This window comes from Lemur catta, chromosome 15 (assembly GCF_020740605.2).
Source record: "Lemur catta isolate mLemCat1 chromosome 15, mLemCat1.pri, whole genome shotgun sequence".
In the NCBI taxonomy this organism is placed as follows: Eukaryota; Metazoa; Chordata; class Mammalia; order Primates; family Lemuridae; genus Lemur; species Lemur catta.
The window spans coordinates 35,974,320-35,998,948 of NC_059142.1; the positions used below are offsets into that span (position 1 = coordinate 35,974,320).

Consider the following 24,629-nt stretch of genomic DNA (forward strand, 5'->3'; position numbering starts at 1 on the left):
TAAAGTGTTGCCTCATTTCTTTGAATGTCCTGGAACTTTGTTTAACTTTCTTATGAGTTGCTGTATCACTAATTGTATATGATAAATTCAACAGCGTAAGAACAATTCTGCCTTTAAAACAACAGCACAAAATGGGCAAGGACCTGGAGTATAACATACCATAATCTCCCCATAACCAAAATTCTGTGGCTTTTGGAAGAAGCTGACTATTGCTTTCTAAACAGGTTCAAAGTCTATAATACTCATCTAAATATAAAAGGTGTTCTGACAGGGCTTCCCCATGAGGTAGTTATTTAATGATCCTGTAGGTACTCTGAGAAAACTAGGTTTAAAGTGTAATTTTTTTGTGGTGTAGTGTTTGTTCCTGGTATTTTAAAATATTTTTTTCTTTATTAATGCTGATTGTTTCTAATCTCAATTTTTTTTAATTAGCAAAAGTCATGAATGCACATTTATAAACAATTATGACGTTTAAAGTCAGATTTTGAATTAGCCAGAAAAAAAAGCAATGTGACTTTTTTATAAATGTTAGCATATTAGAATAGTTGTTAATGTCAGTGACTAAATGAGTGACCAATAACAACATTAAGACGTGCGATCATGGTAAATTCACCAACTTATTTTCATTAAATGCTTCCAGAGGGCTGATTTTAAAATGTTTTAATTTTATTCCTGTTGGAGTTTTTTTTTTAATAGACTATGTAATGATTTTCATTAGTGTATTTGTAATTTATGTGATTTTAGTATGTTCCACCAAGGTTAAATAATTTAAAGAAATAAACCCTTATCTGATATAAGATAGCTAATGAAGTATATTAGATACTTGCCCTACTGCTGTATGAAATGGATCTCCAAAGCTAACAACAGCTTTCTGCGGGAACACAAATCTCTATATAAATATCCAAATGTAGCAAGATGTTGCAAATTTTTAAAGATATGCCATAAAAATAGATTAACGCTAGTATGCAGTCCTGTTCAACTGAATTACAAAGGGATATCATGGGATTGCCAGTGACATTCACATAAATAAAAAATCAATTCTTAATGATGAGGCAGACTTGTTTTAGCGCATTACCCAGGTTAAATGGGAGCACACAAAGACATCAACTCCTATAAGACTAGTGGAATCATTGTATATTAATATGATTTAGGGAGCTACACACCTCGATGGAATAATTGTTATTATATCTATAGAGCCAGATGGCACTTGGTGTAAACAGCCATTGAGCACCTCAAACACAAGTGCGGCAGGTGATCTTTAAGATGTTCTTGCATCCTGCTCACTCATCTTATCATTGGAATCTGCGTTACTGTTTGCAAAATGGTTTGATTGCCAATATGAAAATTTTTCAGAATGGTTCTATTGTTCAATAGGAACATAGAATATAGAATGTCCTTAGCGGGAGAATAGATGAGGCAGAATAGATGAGAATAGATGAGGCAGCTGCCTGGATTTGTGTGGGTTAGAACTGGATTTTTTTTTAAGAAAGAGAACAGAGAGAGTCATTTTTTTCCAGCACCAGTAGCCAAAAAAAAAATTGTGTTTTCAGAAACTAAAAAAAATTAACTCACAAATTTTCAGTGAAGTAAGCTTTAGTAATTACTATTATCAAAATAACCCTATGAAGGATGCCAAAAAGTATAAAAATTTGTGCTTCTGAAATTAGGAAAATCCAAGTTCTGAGCTGAAGTATATTGAATTTGTTATAAAATGTTTTTCTTTGTTTCAAACATTTAAAATTGACTTCTGCTAACCCTAATTATCGAATTAAAGAAAACTCATGCATTTATTTAATAGATATTTATTTGGTACTTACTATGTGCCAGGCAGTACTCTAAGCACTGGGGATACCTCAGTGAAAAAACCTTGCCCCCTGGTAGTTTACATTCCTCAGGGAGTCAATGGATATGATAAAATAGGGTCAAAATGAAATAGGAAAGAGAGACAAGAGTATGCTAAGGTAGAGTGTAAGAGATTTTCCTTTTCCCCCTTAAAAACATACAACAGATTATCTAGGAAGAAGAAAAGTTTGGGAAAGTTCTTGTTTTTCTTCCAACTTCATCCAAGGCTCTTCTGAAATTTCTAGTGAGTTGTCTGATCACACACCTGCTGTTATATCCTCAGCTCAGTGGCCAGGGTTAAATAGTGGGAATGAGTGTTCAATGTAAGCTTAGATTTTCTTGGCTTGAATTAAATTTAATAATGTTACATAATTTTTTATGATTTGGTTTCTTTCCTCAGATAATAGCATTAAAAAACATATCATCTTGAGTGGCAGATAATTCTTAAAATGCCCTTCCTCTACCTTATAATCCAAGTTTTCTGGTTTCTAATCATCAAGGATATAAAACTGGCCTCATTGAGGAATCTTTATCATAATATATTTAGTGGATTTAGATTTCCAAACATATAAAACAGATTTTCCAAGTACCTAAAATAGAAGAAGCTCCTTAAAATTTTGAGATCTCATAGATTAAATCCTTCTGTCCCCTAATGACAAAATTTATGCTAATTCTGAGAACATATCCACCACCCACTCTGGGGTACTATTGACTAATCAACTCCTGGATCTTAAACTAGTGCTCAATTCTTCACCAGATGTAGTTTGTCATATAACTGCAGCTACTCTTTAGGTGAAACATAATTTATGCGATGAAATGCTCCTTTACATAAAAAAATAAAATATATTTTATAATATGGCATAGTCTTCATTCAGGTTTACTTTTGATTAAATATTAATTAAAATGTATATATGCTTATGCCACATAGATAAAAATACTGAAAGGATGTGTCCCAAAGTGTTAATAATGGGTACAGGTTATAACATAACATAGCGATAATATTTATTCTTTTCTTTGTACTTTTCTGTATTTTCATTTTTTTCTATCATGAACTTGTGTTTTCTTTATAATCAAGAAGAAAACTCTCAATATTCTTTTTTGAAAGCTAATGGATCCCAAAAGTTGATATTTTTACTTAACACAAAACCTCACAGCTGGCAAGTGGATGCAGATCACTTTTGCAAATAAATGAAAGTAGTAGAAATCAGCAAACATCGAGATTTAAATAATGCCATGAAATTACTAATTTTATCTGTTTCTATCATTATACTTGAAGAGTACAGCACACAATTTGTCCAATTTATCCCTTCATTTTTTCCAAGACATCAAGTTTCTTTTTAAAAAATAGTAGGCAGGGGTATTTCCATGGTAACATGCCAGAGGTACCAAATTTCATAAGGAAACATGTATTTAATTTCAGGCCTTTGAATATGAATATGAATACTCATCAGGATGAGTATTTATGAATATATAGGGAAAAAGGGGCTTGGCAACTTTATTTCTTTTAGCAGTCAACAATATTTAGCCTATCAGAATGCTTGAATGGATAAACATTCCCACTGTTTTAATTTTGAATATAGATTGTCTCGTGCTGATGGGAAGTATTGTTAATTTTAATAAAATTAACTTTATATTGTTATTTCACCGCTTTATAATAATTTTACATGGTGCCCTGGGGATGCCTCTGTTTTACATTATCAGGTGTCACATTTGCCATTTGGTTGGTATAGCAGCGTTCAGCTTCACTTCTCTATTCAATTGCCTGAAGCCACACTATTCACGTTATATTACAAGTAGCTATATTGCTATACACCGCACAAGTTTATATACTTTTATTTTATATGTATATATCATTTTTGTATTTTCTTAAAATCATTGTTTTGTGCTATTTCCCAGCATTCCTGTAGCTTGCCTTTAGGTAGACACAGTTATGATAGCAAGTTTGCTAAGACTCCTAGCAGTCTGCCTCAAGTACTAAAATGTTTGAATTTATTTTCAGTCTGGTAGTCAGCCACTATTTTGATACAATCTTAGCTAGTGCTTCATTGTTTTTGATGAATTATAGCCTGATAAACCCATTAAGATATAACTTTTTATAGAGAGAGAGTTATTGCTATTTAAAAATAAGGGGAAATTATTGATGACTTTCATAACTCACTATATGTCAGACAGATCACTCAGAGATAATTAATCAGAACATATCTTCATTAAATATTACCACTGTCCCACAAATTCATAGAAATCAGACAGACTAGCAAATAATCTGTAAAAGAATTGAATATTTGTCAAATTAAAAACACTGTTACTAAGTGCATAGTAATTAAATTAACACATTGACTGCCACACAAGAAAAGAAAAAAATTTTTCCTTGGGGCCATGGTTATTTTATTAGGAAAATAGAATAAAAACTTGGAAAACAAAATAACCCTAATTTAATGAAAAATGTGTTATTTTTTGTTTTCTGTGTGTAAGTTATATGCAGCTTGAAAAATAGTTCTCTCAGCTCCCAAGGTGAAGAGATGTGAGTTGCATATGCTTCTTGAGGCCCTGGGCTCAAAACTAGCATGAGTTATGTACAACTCATATGGCAGTTAATGTGTTAAAGATATACCAAGTTCCTCTTGAGTCAGTGCACATTCTTACTTGTTTCTTTTTCTTTTTCTTTTCTTTTCTTTTCTTTTTTTTTTTTTTTTTGAGACAGGGTCTTGCTTTGTTGCCCAGGCTAAAGTGCAGTGGCATTGTCTTAGCTCACTGCAACCTGGAACTCCCAGGCGCAAGTGACCTTCCTGGCTCAGTCTCCTGAGTAGCCAGGACTACAGGCACACACCACCACACCCGGCTAATTTTTTTGTTTTTTGTAGAGACAGGATCTCACTATTGCCCAGGCTGGTCTCAAACTCCTGGGCTCAAGTGATCTTCCTATCTCAGCTTCCCAAAAGTGCTAGGATTACAGGTGTGAGCCACCATGCCCAGCCTTCTTTTTTTTTTTTTTTTTCAAATATAAATTTACTGCTGAGCTTTAAGTTTGAGTTTTGTTTACTTTGAATTTATTCTATTACCTGCTTTTATCATGATGCTATTTAAGGTATGAGAGTGTGCTAAAACATTTTGGTTAACTGTGTCAAATACTTAAAAATATATGCATTTTTTTAATTGACTTTCTTTTCCACTTGAGTTTGTGTATGTGTGTTGATAAGCAAAGTAGTCTCCTGTCTGAGACTTTATGTATAGGGCTGGTATTTGATTGATAAGCTAATGATCCTTATAAACTGAAGAGCATTTAACTAACTAATAACAAATAGACTAATCAATTTAACCCTGTTTTAGTAGTTCATAGTCAGAAAGTACATAAAAATGAGTACTCAGAAGTTTATATAAAAGGGTACTTTATACTGGTATTTTGTTTTTTAACAACTGCTCCCTTTTTTTCTTTTCTACCAAAAATTTCTGTGGCTAGTAGAACTATGTCTCTGCTTTGAATTATACCATTATTCCATGTTATTAGCAATCATGTATCACTTCCTTTCACACTTATAAGTTTAATATTTTGTGTATACTCTTTTAGGTAGAATCTTGGAACAATATTTAATAGTCTTACCTTTGGTTCTACTCAACAAATGTAATTACCCTGCCATTCTCTTAAAGCATAAGTTGCTTATTAGATATATTTTTCATTTTCTATTATTATGTGAATTTTTCAGGTTTGGAAGATGTTGCTGACTTTAGGGAATGAAAATGTGGAGCCAAATGGTAATAGTCACTCCTGTGTTCTAGGTGTGACACTAGTACAACTTGCCAAAGGGCCTTTGATGAAGTAATTAAAATTATCTAGATGATTAAGATGAACAATATGAACAGGAATTGTAAGAAAGGGAGAGCAACTATTAAGCTGATTTCAAGCCCAAGCTCTTGAGGAAGAAGTCAAATGTGTGTGTTTGTTATGGGGATGTTGTAGATACCATGTGCCTGTTGAATGCTTACATAGCTTAGATCCACTCAGTAATTCCTAGTTGGTTGTTTGCCTTTGGGCTGAATTCGTAGACTTTATCTTTGCTTTTCTAGTTCAAATACTTTACATATGCCACTTAGAGAGTTATATGTATGCTATTGTAATGGCAGTAATGCAGAGCAATTTCTTGTAAAAATTTAGCAGGACATGGGGAGAATTTGGGGGTAAAAATAGTTTGTATAATCTCCATTCTGAGCCAGAATTGGAGGCAAATGACCTGCAATGTGCACAACAATGGCAATTAATACATTTCTGAATTTTTAGAGGAAAATGTGCTTGAAAAGACTTTATGAAGTCTCTGAATGTAGGTAATTTGAATCCTGTTTATAAATATTTTACCTGCCTTGAATAGATGATTAGTTTTGTCCAATAACAATTTCAGAGTAACTAATGTGGCAATAATAAATATGAATATTTAGGGGAGCATTTTTTCTTTATATAGTAAATATGTGTTTAGTAATGATTTCTTTTATAGAAGTTTTTTTTAATGGCACATTACTTTATAACAGAGTTAAGTTTGAGGAATTACATAATGAAATCTTCTGGGAGTAGGTGGTTTAGGTATAATTACAAAAGTGAAAATGTATAATTTATACTTGCATAATGCCTTTCATTGAAGGTTATGAAAATAAGTCTTCTGATGTACTCTAGGCTTCACATTTCCTATATGCCTCCTTATATAATTGAAACAGCGTCCCTACCATGATCTAACAACAATCCCACAAACAAAAACACCTAAAATTGAGTGTCATGCAGCAAATCTTCTCTACAAGGTAAAATGAATGATGCCTTATTTGTCTTCTTCTAAATTATTTATATATTTCCTCTTTTCACCAAGCATCTGAGGTAGTCGCCCCAACCTGTTAAGACTTTTACTCAAGCTGAGTCACTACTATCAAAAATTAAAATTGCAACCATTTATTGAGAGCGCTTTATGTGTTAGACATTGTGCTGGCTGCTTTCCATATAATATTTCATTTTAATTCTCACAGTAATTCTGTAAACTATTTAGGTTATTAAGTATGACATGTCCGATTCCCTTAAGTACTAAGTTTGACAGTTGATATCTCTGACATTTCACTTTGACATTCTTGTTTTATTTTTATTGTGAAGGTGCATCCTCAATCTTTCAAACACATGTTTTGGCTTGTGATTATCTTTCAAATTTTTTTACAGCAATTTTTATGAAACCATGGATAAGTCAAAAATTTGTGTTATTTTCGAATATGAGTTGTGTCGTGGAACCAATGCAGCACAAACAGCTCGAGAAATATCAACAAAATGTTTGGAAAGGATGTGGCTAATGAACTCACAGTATGTTGATGGTTTAAGAAGTTCCATTCTGGTGGTTTTAATCTTGAAAATGAGCCACGTGGGTGACCTGAGACTAAGGTGGAAAATCATGAGCTGAAAGCTGTAGTAGAAGCGACCTACGAGTAAATAGCAGCAAGGTTTGATGTTACTATTCCAACAATATTGGACCATTTGAAACAAATCAGCAAGGTAAAAAAGCTGGATAGATGGGTACTGCATGAATTAAACAAGCATCAGAAGAGAAATCGTCTCGAAGCTTGCCTTTCTTTGCTGTCATGACATAAAGGCAAACCATTTCTACACTGTATTGTTATGTGTGATGAAAAATGGATTCTTTTTGACAGTTGCAAGCATTCAGCACAATGGTTGGAATAAAGATAAAGTGCCAAAACACAGTCTAGAACCGAATATTCATCCAAAAAAAACCCTAATGGTGTCTGTTTGGTGGTCCAGCCTTGGTATTATCCACTACAGCTTCATGAAACCTGGTCAATAAATTACAGAGGATGTCTACTGCAACCATTTGGACGAAATGATGGGATGCTTGCAATTAAGCAGCTGAGATTGATCAAGAGAGACAGGCCAATCCCCTTGCAAGACAATGCTCCAACCACATGTCACACAAACACCACTGGCTCCAACTACAGAGGCTGGACTTGGAAACTCTCTGTCATCCACTGTATTCCCCAGACCTTGTACTTACCAACGGACTACCACTTCTCCAGGCTTTGGACCACTTTTTGCAAGGAAAAATATTCAATTCTCAACAAGCTGTGGAAAATGCCTTTCATGATTTCATCACCACTGGGCTTCTTTCCTGTTGGCATAAGCAAGCTACCATTAAGATGGCAACACTGTGGCAATAGTTTAGGTGCATACTTTGATTAATTGTATGTCTTCTTGTTCAAGATATAATAAACTAAAGTTTTGATTCAAAATCAGACATTTCATATTTAATGACCTAATAACTATTTCCATCCCTATTTAACAGATTTGGAAAGGGAAGAGTCAGAGAGGTTAAGTAACTTTCCCAAGACCACACTGCTCAGCTATGGCAAACCAGGAATGTTGATTTACATCTGACTCGTAAAGTAGACATCTGAGAAAATGAGAAACAGATTAAGTAACAATATTTAGAATTCCAGTCTCTTGTTCTCACCACAAAACTGCATGTAATGGCTATTATGATTTCTGGTGGAGGAAAAAGTGAATGATAAAAATGCAGTATCTGTTTAAGGCCAAAGGATCAAAAAGGGATCATGGGAAATACTGATATATGAAATCTCTTTTCCTCTCTAGACCCCAGTATGACCAGAAAGAAGAGTTGACATCATGTAAAGGAGAGGAGGTGGGAGTGAGCTTTCTCTCCTAGAATCACCACTCCCATCTTATTCACTTATTCAAATATTTTGCTAAATGGTTCTTTCCTCGTCTCTAACAACATCCTGACCATAGACAAAATACCCCAAAAGAATATTTAGAGATGGCTGTGAAGCTTTGGAGAGCTTAGAGAGTGAATACACCAAAAGCATAACAAATGGCCCTCTCTGTGTGTCAGAAGAGGCCTCGGGCTTACTAGGAGAGAGGACTCTCCACATAATTGCTTTGTAGGCTAATCTATACTTCCATGTCTTTCAATATGACTTCCATAAATCTCAGCAACTAAGAATTTCAGTGTGCTGAAAACTACCGATCTGGTAACCTGATCAGAGTTTAATGACTACTATGGGAGAATTTTGTTGAATTGTGAACAAAATCCAAATGCGTTCATTTTTATCACGTATGTCTGCACCAAATTCTTTGGCAGCCCATGAAAGGCAGATCCTCCCAGACTTGGCTGAAGTTCTGTCTTCTTTAAGATTTTCAACCTTTGAGACCAGGAGTTTGAGACCAGCCTGAGCATGAGTGAGACCCCATCTTTACAAAAAATATAAAAATTAGCCCGGTGTGGCAGTGCCCACCTGTAGTCCCAGCTACTCAGAAGGCTGAGGCAGGAGGATGCCTTGAGCCCAGGAGTTTGAGCCCGTGATGAGGTCACTGCACTCCAACCTAGGTTAGAGAGCAAGATCCTGTCCCAAAAAAAATAAAAATAAAAAAGATTTTCAGCCGGGCATGGTGGCTCACGCCTGTAATCCTAGCACTCTGGAAGGCCGAGGCAGGAGGATCGCTCAAGGTCAGGAGTTCAAGACCAGCCTGAGCAAGAGTGAGACCCCGCCTCTACTAAAAATAGAAAGAAATTAGCTGGACAACTAAAAATACGTAGAAAAAATTAGCCAAGCATGATGACACATGCCTGTAGTTCCAGCTACTTGGGAGGCTGAGGCAGAAGGATCCCTTGAGCCCAGGAGTTTGAGGTTGCTGTGAGCTAGGCTGATGCCATGGCAACAGAGCAAGACTCTATCTCAAAAAAAAAAAAAATTTCAACCTTCTAGGACTGCTAAAATACATACTATGTTGACATAGATATCATGTTCTCTAGTGTGAGATGAGAGTGAAATTGTCACAAGATGACAGGATGTCTGGATCCCTGAGTTACTTATAGAAAAGGGGACGTATTGAATATAAGTATATTTTCCCACAATGTGCCAACTATGCTTTTCAGAAGCTATATCTGAACATGATGATAGAGTATATCTGAACATAGAAGTCACCTGTGTACTCTTCACAGATCACTTTCAAAATTGGCAGAACCCACCATGGGCCCACATGCCTCTGAGTACACTGAAAGGAATGTCATTTTGTAAATACCCTGTGCTAAGATGCAAACAATTTTTCCTCCATATGCTGTTAACTACCTATGAGTGGTCTGTTTCAGTGTTTCAAACTCACCATAAAGTTCCTATTTGATATAGAATATCATAAAAGAAATTGGCCCCCACAAATTATTCCTTATCTTTATTGGTTCTATTCATGACCTACTTTTAAAAACATTATTATAAAGGATATCCTCATTAAAATCAGAACAATTATAGATGTTTGGTATAAATGGTGTTGGGTTGGCCAGTCACCAGGTTGATGGCTCCCACTAGGAGAGGGGACTTAGCAAGGAGGAATGGGAGTGGAGGTAAGGGGGAGTGAAGGAAGTCTTAGGAATATGAAAGGGAGGGAGCAGCTGGTTTTCCTGTAAGCTGAATTTAGACTGGGCAAACAATTTCAAAGTTACATCCAAGGCACTGGATCTAAGACAACTAGTCAGGATATGGCATCAAAACAGACTGAGCAATCATGGTGTTCAAAGATTGACAAGTGAGAGTCTGGAGCATTCATCAGGGAGGGAGGTAGAGTCTAGTCTCAGAGAAGGAGGCTGGCTGGCATCCTCCTACTGCACTGGGAACCAGCTAGGTACAAGATGCCTAGACAGAAGGGCCAGGTAGACAGACTGGGAACACATTGTCCTCCTTATTCTAAGTTACTTTCTCACCTGGAGGGAAAGGAAGGGAACAGCAGCTTATATCCAGCCCTCACTCACTCCAGTGGAGGGATCCGTGGACCACCACTAGGATCTTCAAGAACCAGTGAGACTCCACCTCTTGCCTGCCCCCAGGTTACAGTTAGTGTGAAATATACCCAGTCAGCCAAGTCAACAAACATTCGATCTTTTCTGTATGCATTCTTATTGGACCAAGCCTGATGCATCCGTAGATAGCAGGGGTTATTATAAGCACCTGGAGTCAGAGGCTGAAAGGGTGAAATAACTTGCCCCAGGTCACAGATCAAGAGAGAATTGAACTGTGATTTGAACCCAAGCAGTCTGATTTCGGAGTTTATCCTGGCTTTGATCACGTTGTTATGCTGCCTTAATCATACATGCATCTATATTTTAGATACAATTTTTTTTTTTTTTTTGAGACAGAGTCTCACTCTATTGCCCGGGCTAGAGTGAGTGCCGTGGCGTCAGCCTAGCTCACAGCAACCTCAAACTCCTGGGCTCAAGCGATCCTCTCGCCTCAGCCTCCCGAGTAGCTGGGACTACAGGCATGTGCCACCATGCCCGGCTAATTTTTTCTATATATATTTTTAGCTGTCCAGATAATTTCTTTCTATTTTTAGTAGAGATGGGGTCTCGCTCTCGCTCAGGCTGGTCTCGAACTCCTGACCTCGAGCGATCCACCTGCCTCAGCCTCCCAGAGGGCTAGGATTACAGGCATGAACCACCGCGCCCAGCCAGCTAGATACAATTTTAAACAAAACTTCCCTTAGGACACTTTCTCCAGTTCTTTATCATAGTGCATCCACCCTAATCACAACCTTTCTCTGTATTCTTTCATTAGTTATGCTGGGTGGCAGAGGGAAACTCATTTGTTTTTTGTTTGTTTATTTTTGAGACAGTCTTGCTCTGTCACCCTGGCTAGAGTGCAGTGGCATCATCATAGTTCACTGCAACCTCAAATTCCTGGGTTCAAAAGATACTCCTGCCTCACCCTTCTGAGTAGCTGGGACTACAGGTGCATGCCACCACACCTGGCTAATTTTTTCTATTTTTAGTAGAGATGGGATCTCACTCTTGCTCAGGTTGGTCTCGAACTCCTGACCTTAAGCAATCCTCCTGCCTTGACTTCCCAGAGTGCTAGGAATATAGGCATGAGCCACCATGTCCGGCCTCATTTGTTATTGAATATCCTGTAAGGGAATTCAGAGCAGGAGTCTCTTGATTTTTTTTTTTTCTTTTTTTTGGTAAGAGACATCATCTCGCTCTGTCACCCAGGCTGCAGTGCAAGTGGTGTGATCATTGCTCACTGCAGCCTTGAACTCCTGGGCTCAAGTGATCCTCCTGCCTCAGCCTCTCAAGTAGCTAGCTGGTCTCCAACTCCTGGCCTCCAGTGATCCTCCCACCTTGGCCTCCCAAAGTACTGGGATCACAAGCATGAGCCACCAAGCCCAACCTCTTGATATTATCTATTTATATTTTGGAAGTGACCAATATGTCAAAGCCAAAAATTCACTTGTATTTCTGTGTTTGGATAATTATTAAATTGTATTCTAACCTGGGTGCAGTAGCTTATGCCTGTAGTCCCAGCTACTCTGGAGGCTGAAGCAGGAGGACCACTTGAACTCAGGAGTTCAAATCTAACCTAGACAATATAGGAAGACCCCATCTCTAAAAAAATTTTTTAAATAAAATTTTTTACAATTATATTCTGTCCCTAAACAGGAGTTTGAGTCTCCCAAACATCTTGTTAACTAGAAATTTCACTACTTTATGGCTATTTCAGAGATCTGTAAGTGCTTGCTCTTTTTTAGCCAAATTGAGAAAATAATTACATGAAATTACAAAATTGCTAAGGATAAGTGGTGTTTTATAGTTATTGTTTCCTCAAATGGGTGGATTTGCATTCAGCAGAGAAGCACAAAAATGTACAGTTTTCCCTGCAGAAAAAAATAGGAGCAGTTTCTTAGTTTTGATAGTTATACTATGGTTACGTAATATGTTAGCATTAGAGAAACTGGGTGAAGGAAGGCTAGATGGAAACTCTGTACTATTTTTGCAACTTTTCTGAAAATTTTGAATTACTTCAAAGTAATAAGTTAAAAAAATAGAAGGCATTAATTTGGGTGGAGGTGAGGATTGAATAGGGGAGAATAGAGAAAACAGAATTGGCCATGAGTTGATAATTATTGAAGCTGGTGTTAGGCTGAAGTACCATTATATTATTTTTTGTACGTTTGTACATGTTTGAAATTTCTGACAATAATTTCATGATCTAATGAGATAAAAAAGAAAGGCATAAGAGGAAGAATTACGTGCAGTTCAACTTTGGGCAAATATAAGAATTTTCCAGGCCGGGCGAGGTGGCTCACGCCTGTAATCCTAGCACTCTGGGAGGTCGAGGAGGGAGGATCGCTCCAGGTCAGGAGTTCGAGACCAACCTGAGCAAGAGTGAGACCCCCGTCTCTACTAAAAAAAAAATAGAAAGAAATGATTTGGACAGCTAAAAATATATATATATGGAAAAAATTAGCCGGGCATGGTGGTGCATGCCTGTAGTCCTAGCTACTCGAGAGGCTGAGGTAGTAGGATTGCTTGAGCCCAGGAGTTTGAGGTTGCTGTGAGCTAGGCTGATGCTAGGGCACTCTAGCCCCAGCAACAGAGTGAGACTCTGTCACAAAAAAAAAAAAGAATTTTCCAAATGATGTTGGTAGCTTAGACAAACTTGTAGTATTTTTGGATTTCTGTTTTGTTTGTCATTCTTACTGTGGGTTCTTGAAGAATCAAGTATGTGCTTGTATAATTTTTAAAATTCTAGAATATATATTCTTGATTATATTTATCTATTGTTCTTCAGGTTTTCTTTATGTTTGCATTGCTAAAAATATATGCATAAAATAAACTAGAATTTTTTGAAGTTGTCTTACCTGTCCATAGACTAGTAAATGTTAATATTTATTTTATGCCTTTTTTGTTTTATTGTTTTTCTAAGCAATGTGAGTGTGAAGTCATACCCATTGGCAGATACTTTCACATTGTTTTTATAATAAATTTATGCTGTTCCAAAGGTAATAAATTACACTAGATCCATACATAATGGGTAAGAGAAGTTTTAGGTGCCATGTTAGAATTTAAGCCATGAACCGCTTATTTTCTAAGCTCTCCCTTTAAAGATACTAAATTAGAGAATTTCTTTACAAATAAATTCCTTTAATTGGTTTGGAAATACAAAGCTCTTTCTTTAAAGCACAAATTGAAGCCATGCTGTCTCTGCCCACCAGACTAAGAGAGTGGTGCTTAATGTGCGACAGGAAGGCTCCACTTGGAGAGCCTCACAGGCGCTAGGAGCAGTTAGAAGGTGACATGATGAGGGCAAAGAGCTTCATGGTTCCTAATTGGGCACCAGTGAACTGGAGTGCTTTAAAACTTGGGCTCTGGATCTAGACTGCCTAGGTCTTAATACAGGTTCTGCCCTGAGTGTTTATAGCATCTTTATTCACAATAGCCCCAAACTGAAAACCATCCACGTGTCTACGAACTGGTGAGTGAATAAACAAATTGTGGCACTATTGGGCAATAAAAAGGGGTAAACACATAACCACATGGATAAATCTTAAAGATTTTATGCTAATTTAAGGAAGCCAGACATAAAAGATTAGATACCATATGGTTTCATTTATATTTAATATAACATCCATAAAAAGTCAAGTCTATAGACAGAAAAATAGGGTAATAGTTGCCAGGGCCAGTGATAGAGTGGATTGACTACAAAGGGGCACAAAGGAACTTTTTAGGGTGTTGGAAATATTCTATATCTTGATTTGATAGTAGTTATACAATTACTGTATACATAATCTGTATTTATTTGTCAAAATCTATCAAACTGTACACTTAAAAAGAATTATATTTTGTATAAATTATATCTCAATAAAATATTCAAAACCATACATACAAAATACATTTTCCAGAACCCTTTTTGATTTGTCTAGTTTCCATGAACAAGCTTATTGTTATTGCTCTAGGTCATTTGTCTTGCTAGAACCAAAGGATATATGCGTTCTTTGCAACATGTATATTTTATCTGTCTGCTCTCTTCTGATAGAACTGTATGACAACAGGGCCCCAGGGGGATAAAGATGGCAAAGGGGACCCTGGGCTAAATGCTGGCCTTAGGAGACTAGCTCTTAGAAGGAACTGTGAGCACAGGAGAGAAGGATTCAGGGAACATGGGAGCTGACCCAGGCTACAAAGAGAGGAAGACCCAAGAAGAGAGTTGACTGGCCGTAGAAAAGGAGGAGGGATGGATGAGGTGACCCGTTGGGGAAAGGGAAGCTGAGTGAGATGAAATATACCTCTTTAGGTATCACAGCCCTCAAATTAACATGTTTACACATTCATGACACCCAAGTGGCTTCAATTTCTCGGCAGTGGAATTTCTCACATAATTAAGCTTTTAGAAAAAAAAAATCATTTTTTGCCATTAAAAAACCTGACAAATGGTCCACATGTATCATTTGGACATGGGTCACATTACCCAGATAATGAACTCTTTCATGTAAAATTTCCAGTAGATTTTTAACATGCAAAGTCCTCCTCATATGTTATTCTGCATTGATCCGATTGGAGCTGTTAGTGTCTAGTGGATCAATGATCAGCAAACTAAAAAGTCACTTAGTGACTATGACACCCATGGCAGTGTGAGAATCTATTGTGTCAGGAATCCTTGTTTTATTAACTCTGTAATTACCTGTTCAGCTGAACCGGTGAATTTTATTACACATTTTCTTTCACCTGAACAAGACCTTTGCACTTCTACCAGTGCCCTGAGGATCTTTTTTTTATTTTTTCTGCTCCATGTCCTTCTGCAGTGCCCTGTGGCTTAGCTGCCATCTGTTTAAGCAGGGAAGTGTGTGGGAAGGATGGCTTTAGGAATACCACCGCCTTGCTTTGGAAGCTGTTAAATGGCCTCACCCTTTAGGGTGAGTTGCCTCAGTTGAGACACACTTAGTCCTCAGAAGTCAGGAGTGTAATTCTGCTTGCGATGTATTGGTGCTTTTGTAGACAAAGGATCATAATGCTGTATGGCCTGGACGTAAACAGCATGGACTTTGGGGGCAAGTCTGGGAGGCACTTGTCAAGTTATGTAAATTCTCTCAGCCTGGGCTTCCTTGTATGTAAGAGGGGAGGATAGGAATAGTTCCCCCTTGTACTAATGCATGGATGTCTCTCCAGCACCTGATTCAATATGTCTAAAACTTTGTTTTCTCCCCCTAAAACCTGTACCTCTTCTACTTTCTCTTGGTAAATGGTGCTATTATCTTTGACTTTCTTTCTCACTCACCCCACCTTAATATCCAGTCACTCACCATCAGATCCTATCAATTCCACTTCCTAAATGTTTCTCTGATACATTTGTTACTCTGCGTCCTCACCATCTCCACCCATGCCCAAGCCATTATCATTTCTTACCTGGACTACTAGTCACCCAGCTGAACTCCCCAAATTCACTCTTAATCTCTTTTAATATAGTGCTATCATTCTTCAAAGACTTCCGTTTTTCTTAGCATTAGGTTACACATAATTAACACATCCCGAAGACTTTGCGTAATTCCATCTTTTTCTCTTCACCCTCATGTCACGCCCTTGAGCTGTTGTTATACTAGGGTTATATAGTATTATATATGTGTTACTTATTTTCACATTTATTCACTCACTCAGCTAACATATATTGAGCATCTACTCTGTGTCAGGCATAGTGCAGGTGCTGAGAATACAAAAGTGAAGAGAGTCTGGTCCCTGCCCAGGATGAGCACAATCCCTTATGGGGGATAGAGATATAAGGAAATGATTATGGTAAGGTGTGACACAGGAGCAGACAGAGTGATTAGCTTTGTGTTTGGCACATCAGAGAAGGCTTTGCAATGACAGTGACTATATTAAGTCTGGAAGAATAAACAGGAACATGTGTGTGTGTGTGCGTGTGTGTGTGTGTGTGTGTGTGTGTGTGTGTGTGTGTGTGATTTTAAGTTGAATTTTCTCATGCTGGAAAATATTTTAGGAATATAATACACACACAGAGCATAATTCTTCTTTAGAGTATGTAAAAGGTGCTTAGTCATTTCCCACATCGTTGAGGTTACTTGTGTAATAACCATTAGCTATTGATAATTTCTCTTAGAACAAATAAAGCTGATGAAACACCTTTTTATTTTTTCATTGAGTACTTTTGTATGACCTTTGTTAAAAATCTTTCTACTTGTTTTGAGTGGCCAATTCATATCCCCAAATTTCCATTTTCTTGAAACATTATCTCAGGAAGTGGGAACTTAAAAGGCTGTTGATTGCAGAATATGGTCAAAATCAACCAAACCAAAAAAAAAATCAGTTGAACATCTTCAGAATTTGAGTCTTTTAAACTGGTTCCTAAACAGGAATGCTCCGTATAGTCATCCTGTAATCAGATCTTCTTTAACACTGAATTTCACTACAGAGAAATTAGACTATCCACAAATGACAAAGACTGTCACTTTGAGGTTTTGTAGCTCACCTAAAGCACAGATTAGGTATGAAATATCTAGTTTTCTAGAAATGTAACTTTAATACTCAGTTGCTACTGAATGTCCACTTGATAAATTTAACTAAATAACACTTTCTTTTACAACTCTAGTCTTCTGATTGTGCTTTATTTTCCAAACTTTTGGAAAATCAAAAGCATTCTCTTAATTTTTGAAGAATGTATTATGCAATTGAGATAATTTCCATAATGTAAGACAAGTATTCTTAAAAGAGAAACTTAGATTTCCTCTTATGCCTATGATGCTTATTAACCATATTATTTTTCAGACACTTCATAGAAGTATTTTTACCATAAAGAAACTGATTCATAACCACAGACACTATTTCCATTGTTAGAGATAATCTCCTTTGTCTAAAGTCTGTCACATAAAGGTCTCAATGCACTTGCTACATAAGATATTTTAGTGTTCTTAGTTTTAAGCCCACTAAGATACAGAGAAATGCATGCAACTAGCTCATTCTGTGCTTCTGAAAGAAACATTTATCAATTAAGCAAAATTGAATTGCTTGTAAGACCTCTGGAAGTACTGATGACACCTTAGTTGTGAAGAGCAATGGGAACATTACTCTCCCCTTCCTGCAGCTAAAGAATAAGAAATAAGAAACTTCACCTGACCCAGGGTGAAGCTGAGCTAGAACTCTATAGACTGTTTCATTTGAAATGATTAAGAAAGTACGGTGTATGGAACAAAAGAAATTAAACTGAAAAAATGTAAACCATAAGTTAAGAGACCTCATCATTATAGCAACATCACCTTTTCTTCCTCCTAATTCTTCTTTACTGATGTAGACTTTGAAAATATAAAGATGAATAAGGCCCAGTCCCTGCCTTCAAGGAACTAATAATCCAATGGAAAACAGATGTGTCTAGCTAACCATAATCATTAAGATATATTAGTGTTTTCAGCAAAGTGCTAAGTGGAGAGAGAACAAAATAAATGGTTAATTCTGCCCAGGAGAATCATGGAAGACTTCACAGAGGAGGTGACATTTGGCTTGAAGAATAAGTGAGATTTAACCAAATAATGAAGGAAAGTAGGGATTCCCTAGAAAGAGAAAATAGCAAGAAACAAAAGCAAGTTGTTTAAATAGTTGGCATGTTAGAGAATATTTAGGGGGAGTGGCTGGGGAGATCGGTTAGGGTTAGTTATGAAGAATATGGATATTACTCCTTTTTTGATCCACTCCCATCACCCACTGTAGATAGTTTAGACTTTATTTCATAAGACATTGGAGACCAATCAATCTTAGTATTTTGTGGTGAGCATGTTTCATTGTTTGACCATCTGCAGTCAACCCCTCTCCTTCCTATGCTCTCTGATCACCTTTGGTGTTACTTCCTATTAAGTGGGTATTAAGAAGACAGAGTGGTCCTTTTCCACTACCAGATCCTTCTTGGACCAACTCTGGTGTCGCTAGGGTCCAACCACATGATTTAGGTTTGGCCAAATGGATACTCCCTCTTTGAAGACTTTGAATCTTGATCAAGGAATACAAAGATGTGTGGACATCTGGTGATCATATTCATAGCAGCAGCAACAACAATAGTTGGGATTTTTGCTATGGTTCCTGGCCCTTGGCTCATGGAAGCTCTTCTGCTTCCAATCTTGAGTCAGTTTCTTGCAGCTAAGAACCCTGACCCAACAATGTCCAAAACCAAACTCATTATTCAAGTTCAAGGAGTTACACAATGGAAACTTGGAACTACAAGTTCAGAACTTCAAGTGCAAAGCTTTTTATAGATGGATATAGATTTAAGATCCCTTGAATTAAAGCTGAGAGTTAAAGCCCAAGAGGTAAATCACCTAGGGAGAGACTATGGAGAAAGAAAACAAGAGGACCAGAAACAATATCCTGAGAGATGTCAAAATATGGAGAAGCATACAAAGGAGCTAACAAGGATGCCATAAATGGATATCAGAGAGGCAGGAGAATAACTCAAGGAGGACATAATTTCAAGGAGGGGATCAGCAATATCAAATACTGCAGAGAGATCAGGGATAATAAGGACAGAGAAGAGGTCATTGGGGTTGGCAATCAATGGGTCACTGGATACATTTGTAGAACAAATTAGGAGTGACTTACAGGTGGGAGCCAAAATCTTGTGGTTAAGGAAATAATGGGAGGTGACAAGTGCAAGCAGCCATAGAGTATATTGCTTTAACTAGAAGTCTGGTGAAGTGAAAGGGAATGAGACAGGTACAGGAGGATTTGGAATTTGAAAGAAACTGGGCCTTTTCCAGCAGAAGAGTTGGTGGAAGAGGAGAAATTGAAAATGTAAGACAGGGGAGAAATAGATGATGGAGCATTACCAAGGAGAAGGAAGGCGGCAATGGCAGTTGTAGCAAAGTCGAATACTTGGTCTTGGAAGGTAGTAGAGCCTCTTCCTCTTTGGAAGCAGGACTGAAAGGGGGAAGAAGAGATGAAGATTAAAATCACCTGAGTTCTTATTAAAGGGGAGATTCCTCTAGGCCTACCCTCAACTTACTGAATCAGAATATTAGTGCAAGGGGCCCCTGAATGTGCACTATTAACAAGCCACAGGTGACAGCTATGCATACTAAAATTTAAGAATGGCTAATAAAGATAATACAAAAGTAGAGATGGAGTTGGAGCTAAAGAGTGATAAAAGGGCTGGGCAGGGTGGATCACGCCTGTAATCCTAGCACTCTGGGAGGCCGAGGCGGGAGGATCACTCCAGGTCAGAAGTTCAGGACCAGCCCGAGCAAGAGCGAGACCCCTGTCTCTACTACAAAAACAGAAAGAAATGATCAGGACAGCTAAAAATGTATATAGAAAAAATTAGCAGGCATGGTGGCACATGTGTGTAGTCCCAGCTACTCAGGAGGCTGAGGCAGAAGGATTGCTTAAACCCAGGAGTTTGAGGTTGCTGTGAGCTAGGCTGACGCCACAGCACTCTAGCCCAGCAGCAGAGCAAGACTCTGTCTCAAAAAAAAAAAAAAAAAAAAAAGAGTGATAAAAGTTTGGCAGATCCCTGTGGGAAACAAGAAATGGAATCTAGCAAAAATGAATTAAAGCATTCCTAAAGAATACTAAGAACCCAGTTGAGGTTGAAAATCATAAATAAATCAAAGGTATCAGTTACCTAAGGATTCTGTTTCTTTCTGTTTGCTTGGTGGCCCAGGAAAAGTAGAAGAGCAAATGTTCAGATTGATGCAGGATGTTGGGAATGGCACAAGTGTGACAGATGTGAAGGGGAAAAGGTATTGAGGGTGGTTGACCCTGGAGTCCCTGGTGATAAGGCAGAAAGTGAAATGGTTCTGAATCAGGTAGAAATAAAGATCTTTGTATAGAGAAGCTCCATCCCAAGTAAGCTGGCTGGATTGAAGGAGTACAGTTGGGACAAGCAAATCTGAGCCACTCTTTAAATAGCAGGTAACAATCAAAACTGAACAAACCTGCTATGCCTTGTCCTTGCTGCCCCTCCTATACGTGAACATGTTTTAGTGCTGCCAAGGTCATTTCCCAATGTCCCAAAGACTTGTCCACTCATATTAAGAAACTGACATCTATAAAAATGAGCAAATCCTCTTTACTTAATGGTTAATACCTTGTCCCTAGAATCTGAGGCTGAAAAAGATTTATAATGACAATGCCAACAATTCCTAAGTCTTAGTTCCCAAATTAAAAAGGAAAGGGGATTTATTTTAAAAATCCAACAATCATTGCTGCTTTTATAACACTTAAATTTTCTATACTAATTAAATAGCCAAAGAACACAGCTATTTATCATTCACTTATCCAATAAGCCATGTTAAAGTTAGTTAGCTGTAACTAACTTCGGAATTCAGAAGTATACATTTCTACCATTTTTTAGGGAGCTGTCAATCCACTTGGGAAGATAAAACATTAAATTGATAAAGTAACTGGAGTAATAGTTCTTAGACAAGAAATGAAGTAGAAGTGATGTGGGAGGCATGTATTAGAATCCCACATGGATTTTTCAGAATCTCAATGCCCTCACCCAGGTCAAATCAGACTACTGGAGAAAGTATGTATGGTTTGAAAAAGCTCCAAAATTATTTCAGTACAGTTCCCATCAACTCTTAAAAATCGTTAAGCTAGAAAATAAAATCAAGCAACAACAATATTGATATCACTGTCAGGTTTATTGAATGAATATGGCTAGTACGTTGACTTTTAAAATATGTATATATTTAAGTAATTTATAAACATTTACAAACGCTTGGTATTCATAATGTTTTTTATAGAAGTAATATAAATAGCGTTTATGTTCTCAAGCCTGCCCCAAAAGGTGTTATGTAATTGCTGATGTGGCTAATTATAGGTCACTAACCTATTTTCTGGAGCTTAAAAATGGATGTGTAATAGAAGAAGTTTCTTCCCTATTTCCTATATACAGAGCCAGCCTTAGGAAATGTTAAAAAAATTTTTTTCCTTTGGTGCTCCCCTTTCTCTTTTTCGTACCTCTCTTTTCCTGTTCAAGTCCACCCTATGTTCATGCACCCTCCTTAAGCCTACATTGCCTTTAAAAGCATTTCCAAATTCATTTGTACAAAAATTGAATTCTAGCATTAATCATAGTGAAAAATTTGCAAACAACCTAAGTGTCCATCAATGATGAAAGATTTGTTAAATAAATGGTGATGCATACAAATCATGAAAAGTATGGTATAAACACAATAGTCTGCTTTTTGGGGGGGAAATAGCCTTGACCTTTTAGAAGGTGAATAAACAAGTTATAAATGCTCAGGGGGCTGAGGCAGGAGGACCACTTGAGCCAGACAGTTCAAGTCCAGCCTGGACAACATAGCAAAACCCCCATCTCTAAAAAATAAATAAATAAATAAAAATAACGTTAAAGGCTGATTTGATCTTGCTAAAATTAGGTGTGTACATGTATGCCTATGCATGTATACAAAGGAGATATCTGAAAGAAAAGTCACAATTGTTGAGATTTTTTGGTGATTTTTATTTATTTATGTTGTTATATTGTTTAAAATTTTTACTCTGCTTCTAGTATTTTAGGACTCAGAAAATATTATAAAGTTGTTCTCATTTTTTTAATGATAAAGAGTGCTCCAAACTCCCAAATCACTTCCCTTCCCTCCCCACCACATAAAAACTCTTTATCTTAGTCTGTAGCTTATCTCAAGTAGGTGTAGAAGGAAGCTAAACTGATTAAATTAATTTGTGCCAATTTGTGAGTGATTGGCATCTCCATTATCTTTCAAAACATATTTGTGTTCTCAAAACATAAATGAATCTCTAAATGATGGTGTTCAAGGTGGAAGAAGGTTGAAGTACAATAATTTGGACAGTATGAGTTAAGGTATTTTGGACAAGAATATGACCTTATAGCAGGTTAACTCTGACTGGGAATACGTGTCAATCAGGGTCAATTTCCAGAAGCTCTGCCCATTTATGCCACATTTTCTAGTCCTGGTATAGATGGATACTTTTTTGCACGCACACAGAAGTTATTCTTTGTTTTGTTTTCTTAACATGGTCATACTTATTTATTTTTTCACTTCTTAGAATGTCCTTTTTTCTCTAGAGATTTGTTAAACATTCTATTCTCCTCTAGTTTTGCCATATTTTGACAGCCATAGATTTATCTGTATTTCAGGTGGAATTTATTTTGATTAGTGTGAGATGAGAATCTAAACTGATTTTATTCCAAATTATTACATTTCTCAAATCATTTATTAAATCACCCTCTTTTCCTTGTGGTATCTTATTTATTAGATATTAATTTTTTACACCTAAAATGAGCTCTTTATTCTGTTATATTGATCTGAGCATTTTTGCACCAGTGCTTGGACTTATTGTAGCCCTATAATATTTTAATGCTCTTAGTGTCAGTCATTAACTTTTCTTTCAAAATTTCAAAATGCTACTTTTCCCTTTTTATGTTTCCTGTAAGCTTTAGAATTGTTTTGTCAAGTGCCTTAAAAATCTTATTGTACTTTTAGTTTGTATAGCATTAAGCTTAAAAATTAACTTTAAGCTCTCCACTTTGTGCCAACAAATTCTTTTCAGTCTTCTAAGTGTTTTCCACAGAGGCTCTTTGTTGGCAGTAGCAGCAATGGGTATACATTATATATGATAACTCAGGGGGTTATAAGTCAGAGATTGTTTGTATTCAAGTGTTAGAAAGCAGTCATTTAGGGCTTTTGACTATTAAGCACAATATGTAATACAGGTTTTGTGGGGGTTTTGCTGTTTTGGGGTTGTTTGTTTGTTTGTTTGTTTTTTGAGATAGGGTCTCACTCTGTTGCCCAGGCTACAGTTCAGTGGCATCATCAGAGCTCACTGCAACCTCAAACTCATGGGCTCAAGTGATCCTCCCACCTCAGCCTCCCGTGCTGTTGTCTTTTGTCATCTTATTAGTTCAGTCTGCTCTTCTGACAGCTACTAATTGTTAGGTTGTCCAGGACTAATATACTTTACATCTTCTCTTTATTTTTATAATTGGCTTATTATATTACACTGATGACCTCTTCAAGTTTTCTTTTTTGAAACTCTAGAGTAGAGAGTAATGTCTGTCTTTCAAGGATTTTATATTATTCAGTTTTGTAAAACATTCCAAACCCTGGAATGGATTATTACATTAATTAACTGTATGATCTTAGAGAAGCCATTTAAAGTTTCTGATTAGGTTTTCTCATAAAATGGGCATAATAATACATATATCAGGTAATAATGTAAAGGTATTATAAACTGCCTCTGTGTAATCACTCAAGCAGTGAGTGCCTTTCCATCTCTTCCTTCTCTCTATTTATCTGTTGATATCTATTTTGTTAGTCCTTCCACCTTTGGTTCTGTAATTACCCTTTCTAAGGGAGTTCCTAAATTTCTCCCATAGCTTGGTACTTAAGACCAAATGGTGAAAGAATATAAATATAGCAAATAATTTTATAAGCAATCTAGTATTAAATTAATTGATACTAAGTTAATCACAAATCATTTTAATAGTAGCAAATTAAACTAAGCCAGTGTTTATACCTTTTCCTTAGGAAAATAAGTGGGTTTAGAAAATTACCATTTTCTAAGTTATTAAGGATTAATATAGGGCAATGATTTGAGTGTTGACCTTAAGGGCTTATGTATAGAGTGCCTATTAGTACCAAGTGGTAATTGTAAGTGTAAATGCTGATTGTGTCACCTTAGAGCCAAAATCATTGATTAAACAGGCATGTTCAGCATTAAAGTGTGTGTGTTTAATTAAAATTGATTTTGGAAGAATTCCCCAACTAGTGTTCCTTTTGCTCAACATTATTTTTTTATTATGAAAACGAAGTAAAATTGAGGTATTGTTTAGGTTAAATCATATATGTTGAGAAGTATCTAATTTTGTTTTTTCTCTCTAAGGCCTAATAACTTATATATCTACTTCATGTCTTAATTTCATTTTGAGCTAGGAAAGGCTTACTAGTGTCTCTGATTCAGAAGTTGGAAATTTATCTGAAGAAGATC

The 24,629-nt window shown here is 36.6% G+C and overlaps 1 protein-coding gene across 6 annotated transcripts in view; it reads left to right on the plus strand.

Moving 5' to 3' along the window:
* Positions 1–24,629, plus strand: part of SKAP1 (src kinase associated phosphoprotein 1) — a 251,697-nt gene that overhangs the window by 109,982 nt on the left and 117,086 nt on the right. The gene's annotated exons all lie outside the window — the stretch shown is intronic.